Genomic DNA, 6649 nt, shown 5'->3' on the forward strand with positions numbered 1-6649 from the left:
AAGGCTGCGATGAACATAGTGGAGCACGTGTCTCTTTTGTACGTTGAGGAATCTTTTGGGTATATGCCCAAGAGAGGTATAGCTGGATCCTCAGACAGTTCAATGTCCAATTTTCTGAGGAACCTCCAGACTGATTTCCAGAATGGTTTTACCAGTCTGCAATCCCACCAAAAATGGAAGAGTGTTCCTCTTTCTCCACATCCTCGCCAGCATCTGCTGTCACCTGAGTTTTTGATCTTAGCCATTCTCACTGGTGTGAGGTGAAATCTCAGGGTTGTTTTGATTTGCATTTCCCTTATGACTAAAGATGTTGAACATTTCTTTAGGTGTTTCTCAGCCATTCGGCATTCCTCAGCTGTGAATTCTTTGTTTAGCTCTGAACCCCATTTTTTAATAGGGTTATTTGTCTCCCTGCAGTCTAACTTCTTGAGTTCTTTGTATGTTTTGGATATAAGGCCTCTATCTGTTGTAGGATTGGTGAAGATCTTTTCCCAATCTGTTGGTTGCCGTTTTGTCCTAACCACAGTGTCCTTTGCCTTACAGAAGCTTTGCAGTTTTATAAACAGCATTGATTTTCTGTGCTGTTCTCCTAAGAGTTGATTGTATCCTATCTCTGACTTATTCTCTCAAATCTTTGTCTGATTCATCAATCTGTCTGCCTCTAAATGGCAAGTTCGAACATGACTGCTTCCTTCTATAAACTAAAAAGGTAGTAAGGACATATCTGTTTTACAGTTAGAGGGATTAAAGGTGTGTGGTGTTTCTGCATTTTAACCTGGTAAAATAGGCCTAGGCGTTTGGATATGACCCCTTGCCAAAAATGCCATATTGTGGGATTAAAAATTCTAGACAAATTTCATCAGAGATTTTGTCTTGAAATGGAGTTTTTCTAAAAATCCTTGACTTCTACCAATAAAACTATGAAAATATAATATCCCTTTAGCTACATGTATTGTGGAATAATTTGTAATCAAAATGTCCTTACAGTGTGTGATGATCAAATTATTTGAACTATGGGAAATGCTACAAAATAGCAGATACTGATGATATTTTGACCCATGATAATCAAGAATAAATTATATTTCAGAAGATAAAAATATCTCATTGTTTGATTCAGTTCAAATTTCCAACACTTCAAAAAAGTGGCAAAGTTGACTATGTTGAAGTCTAGTTCTTTGGTTACACCTTGGATACATCAGCAAATGTATCTAAATTTAATGTATATTAAAACACATTTATATCTTAAATATAAAGACCAAATTTAAAATGCAAAATGTTTCTTACCTGCAAATCTTATCTTAACACTTCTTGATTCTTCACCATCGGAATCTGAAGGGAGAACTTCTCTTTTCTTTTGAGAACACCAGTTTAGTGTCTTCAAATATCCACTGAGAATTTTCTCATTGAACCTTCACTCCAGAGTGCCTATAATTTGTATTTGCCTGGGTCTTTCTTTTTCTGGACAAGTTTTATTTACATACACACACACACACACACACACACACACACACACACACACACATATACATGTATATATATATATATACATATATATATATATATATATATATATATATATATATATAGCTTCACAATACATGTAGCTAAAGGGAAAATATATATATTCCTTGTGTACTAGAAGTATATTGAAATCTAATTGTAAGACAGGTACTGGCCTGTGTACTGAAAATACAACAAAAGGTGGCCATTACCAGAACCGATGGGATTTCAAATGATAGGATGCTGTCCAGGTTAAATTTTACCTTAGGCAGTTCTGTAAAATAGAAACAATTGAAAACTATTCCCAAGCTTAGAGTTCTCAAGAAAAACTGCTGCAAGAAATCATCTTTTTAAATAAGACTTACATCATTTTCCTGAATGCTTTCTTTCTTTACATATGAAAGGGCAGCATAGGGATACTGCAAGTTAAATTCTTTATAATAAAGAATTTTACAACAAAGAACTTGGTACCTTGATTTTATTAAAGCTAGCTGAGATTTTTCTCCTACTTCAACTATGAAATGTAGATACATCCTTGTCCAGAGACAAACCATGTTGACTTAGGCTTCACGGTGTAAAACAGTTTTTCATGTACCATCTTAAGAGACCTTCCAGTTGAACACTCAGAAATACTAAATCCTCTTAGAACATATTTACATGTCCTGAAGTAAGTGTTAAGTCGTTTTGTAATCAATGTCTCAGATGCATGTGGTTCTCAGGTTCCTGACTATAATCTTTGAAACCGACCCTCCAGGTGATTTTTCAGAACCTATTTCTCCTCTTGAAATGTTACCACCAGAATCCTGCTTGGTGTTCATTGATTAGCACTTACATACAAAGAAATGATTGTTACCGAGTATTATGTGTTACCATATATTTTAATAGCTGAGCCATCTCTCCATCCCATAATGTGTTATCTTAAGAACAGGATATAAGTTTCCTCAGAAAATGAGACTTTATTAAAATTGTATAGTTTTATGTGTTAGCATTGTTTATTTGAATCAGATGAAAACATTTATCTCTTAGATCATATGTGTCAGATTATGATGGCTATTGGAAAATGGTATTTGGATTTATAGTCTATGAATTATACTTAGGAAGGAATACTTCCCGTGTGTGTGTGTGTGTGTGTGTGTGTGTGTGACTGTGTGTGTGAGTGTGTGTGTGTGTGTTCCATCTCATTTTCTGGTTCCAATTGATGAAAACATGACATCTCTTCTTTCATTTGCCTGCTGGCTTTACTACAAAGTTACTTTATCTTACTAAAATGTTTTTTAATTATCTCTTTGTCTCTTATGTGCATACACTCACACACATACACACATACACATTACATATACATATATACAGAATGTCATTCCTTCTGTGTTATAAATGTTTGTAAATTGCATTTATTTTTCTTACTTTTTTTGCCTATTATTAGAGAAATGTATTGACTTTCTCTTGAAGCATATAACCTCAGAATAACATAGAATCTCTTGAAATAAAAACAATAATTTTCTTTTTAAATAATGGATTTGCATGATTATTGTTTACTGTTGTTAGTTCTTAAGAACTTTGTTTGCCCTTTAACATGAATTTTACAGTTCCTCAAAAACTTGGAAGCATCTGGTAAAAATAAATACAATGTGAAGTTCATATTTTTTTTATTATTTTTTTTTATTAACTTGAGTATTTCTTATATACATTTCGAGTGTTATTCCCTTTCCCGGTTTCCGGGCAAACATCCCCCTCCCCCCTCCCCTTCCTTATGGGTGTTCCCCTCCCAACCCTCCCCCCATTGCCGCCCTCCCCCCATAGACTAGTTCACTGGGGGTTCAGTCTTAGCAGGACCCAGGGCTTCCCCTTCCACTGGTGCTCTTACTAGGATATTCATTGCTACCTATGGGGTCAGAGTCCAGGGTCAGTCCATGTATAGTCTTTAGGTAGTGGCTTAGTCCCTGGAAGCTCTGGTTGCTTGGCATTGTTGTACTTTTGGGGTCTCGAGTCCCTTCAAGCTCTTCCAGTTCTTTCTCTGAATCCTTCAATAGGGGACCTATTCTCAGTTCAGTGGTTTGCTGCTGGCATTCGCCTCTATGTTTGCTGTATTCTGGCTGTGTCTCTCAGGAGCGATCTACATCCGGCTCCTGTTGGTCTGCACTTCTTTGCTTCATCCATCTTGTCTAATTGGGTGGCTGTATATGTATGGGCCACATGTGGGGCAGGCTCTGAATGGGTGTTCGTTCAGTCTCTGTTTTAATCTTTGCCTCTCCCTTCCCTGCCAAGGGTATTCTTTTTCCTCATTTAAGAAGGAGTGAAGCATTCACATTTTGATCATCCGTCTTGAGTTTCGTTTGTTCTAGGGATCTAGGGTAATTCAAGCATTTGGGCTAATAGCCACTTATCAATGAGTGCATACCATGTATGTCTTTCTGTGATTGGGTTAGCTCACTCAGGATGATATTTTCCAGTTCCAACCATTTGCCTACGAATTTCATAAACTCGTGGTTTTTGATAGCTGAGTAATATTCCATTGTGTAGATGTACCACATTTTCTGTATCCATTCCTCTGTTGAAGGGCATCTGGGTTCTTTCCATTTTCTGGCTATTATAAATAAGGCTGCGATGAACATAGTGGAGCACGTGTCTCTTTTATATGTTGAGGCATCTTTTGGGTATATGCCCAAGAGAGGTATAGCTGGATCCTCAGGCAGTTCAATGTCCAATTTTCTGAGGAACCTCCAGACTGATTTCCAGAATGGTTTTACCAGTCTGCAATCCCACCAACAATGGAGGAGTGTTCCTCTTTCTCCACATCCTCGCCAGCATCTGCTGTCACCTGAGTTTTTGATCTTAGCCAATCGCACTAGTGTGAGGTGAAATCTCAGGGTTGTTTTGATTTGCATTTCCCTTATGACTAAAGATGTTGAACATTTCTTTAGGTGTTTCTCCGCCATTCGGCATTCCTCAGCTGTGAATTCTTTGTTTAGCTCTGAACCCCATTTTTTAATAGGGTTATTTGTTTCCCTGTGGTCTAACTTCTTGAGTTCTTTGTATATTTTGGAAATAAGGCCTCTATCTGTTGTAGGATTGGTAAAGATCTTTTCCCAATCTGTTGGTTGCCATTTTGTCCTAACCACAGTGTCCTTTGCCTTACAGAAGCTTTGCAGTTTTATGAGATCCCATTTGTCGATTCTTGATCTTAGAGCATAAGCCATTGGTGTTTTGTTCAGGAAATTTTTTCCAGTGCCCATGTGTTCCAGATGCTTCCCTAGTTTTTCTTCTATTAGTTTGAGTGTGTCTGGTTTGATGTGGAGGTCCTTGATCCACTTGGACTTAAGCTTTGTACAGGGTGATAAGGATGGATCGATCTGCATTCTTCTACATGTTGCCCTCCAGTTGAACCAGCACCATTTGCTGAAAATGCTATCTTTTTTCCATTGGATGGTTTTGGCTCCTTTGTCAAAAATCAAGTGACCATAGGTGTGTGGGTTCATTTCTGGGTCTTCAATTCTATTCCATTGGTCTATCTGTCTGTCTCTGTACCAATACCATGCAGTTTTTATCACTATTGCTCTGTAATACTGCTTGAGTTCAGGGATAGTGATTCCCCCTGAAGTCCTTTTATTGTTGAGGATAGCTTTAGCTATCCTGGGTTTTTTGTTATTCCACATGAATTTGCAAATTGTTCTGTCTAACTCTTTGAAGAATTGGATTGGTATTTTGATGGGGATTGCATTGAATCTGTAGATTGCTTTTGGTAAAATGGCCATTTTTACTATATTAATCCTGCCAATCCATGAGCATGGGAGATCTTTCCATCTTCTGAGGTCTTCTTCAATTTCTTTCCTCAGTGTCTTGAAGTTCTTATTGTACAGATCTTTTACTTGCTTGGTTAAAGTCACACCGAGGTACTTTATATTATTTGGGTCTATTATGAAGGTTGTCGTTTCCCTAATTTCTTTCTCGGCTTGTTTCTCTTTTGTATAGAGGAAGGCAACTGATTTATTTGAGTTAATTTTATACCCAGCCACTTTGCTGAAGTTGTTTATCAGCTTTAGTAGTTCTCTGGTGGAACTTTTGGGATCACTTAAATATACTATCATGTCATCTGCAAATAGTGATATTTTGACCTCTTCTTTTCCGATCTGTATCCCTTTGATCTCCTTTTGTTGTCTGATTGCTCTGGCTAGAACTTCAAGAACTATATTGAATAAGTAGGGAGAGAGTGGGCAGCCTTGTCTAGTCCCTGATTTTAGTGGGATTGCTTCAAGTTTCTCTCCATTTAGTTTAATGTTAGCAACTGGTTTGCTGTATATGGCTTTTACTATGTTTAGGTATGGGCCTTGAATTCCTATTCTTTCCAGGACTTTTATCATGAAGGGGTGTTGAATTTTGTCAAATGCTTTCTCAGCATCTAATGAAATGATCATGTGGTTCTGTTCTTTCAGTTTGTTTATATAATGGATCACGTTGATGGTTTTCCGTATATTAAACCATCCCTGCATGCCTGGGATGAAGCTTACTTGATCATGGTGGATGATTGTTTTGATGTGCTCTTGAATTCGGTTTGCCAGAATTTTATTGAGTATTTTTGCGTCGATATTCATAAGGGAAATTGGTCTGAAGTTCTCTTTCTTTGTTGTGTCTTTGTGTGGTTTAGGTATAAGAGTAATTGTGGCTTCGTAGAAGGAATTCGGTAGGGCTCCATCTGTTTCAATTTTGTGGAATAGTTTGGATAATATTGGTATGAGGTCTTCTATGAAGGTTTGATAGAATTCTGCACTAAACCCGTCTGGACCTGGGCTCTTTTTGGTTGGGAGACCTTTAATGACTGCTTCTATTTCCTTAGGAGTTATGGGGTTTTTTAACTGGTTTATCTGTTCCTGATTTAACTTCGATACCTGGTATCTGTCTAGGAAATTGTCCATTTCCTGAAGATTTTCAAATTTTGTTGAATATAGGTTTTTATAGTAAGATCTGATGATTTTTTGAATTTCCTCCGAATCTGTAGTTATGTCTCCCTTTTCATTTCTGATTTTGTTAATTTGGACACACTCTCTGTGTCCTCTCGTTAGTCTGGCTAAGGGTTTATCTATCTTGTTGATTTTCTCGAAGAACCAACTTTTGGTTCTGTTGATTCTTTCTATGGTCCTTTTTGTTTCTACTT

Source organism: Rattus norvegicus, chromosome 3 (genome assembly GCF_036323735.1).
Source record: "Rattus norvegicus strain BN/NHsdMcwi chromosome 3, GRCr8, whole genome shotgun sequence".
NCBI lineage: Eukaryota > Metazoa > Chordata > Mammalia > Rodentia > Muridae > Rattus > Rattus norvegicus.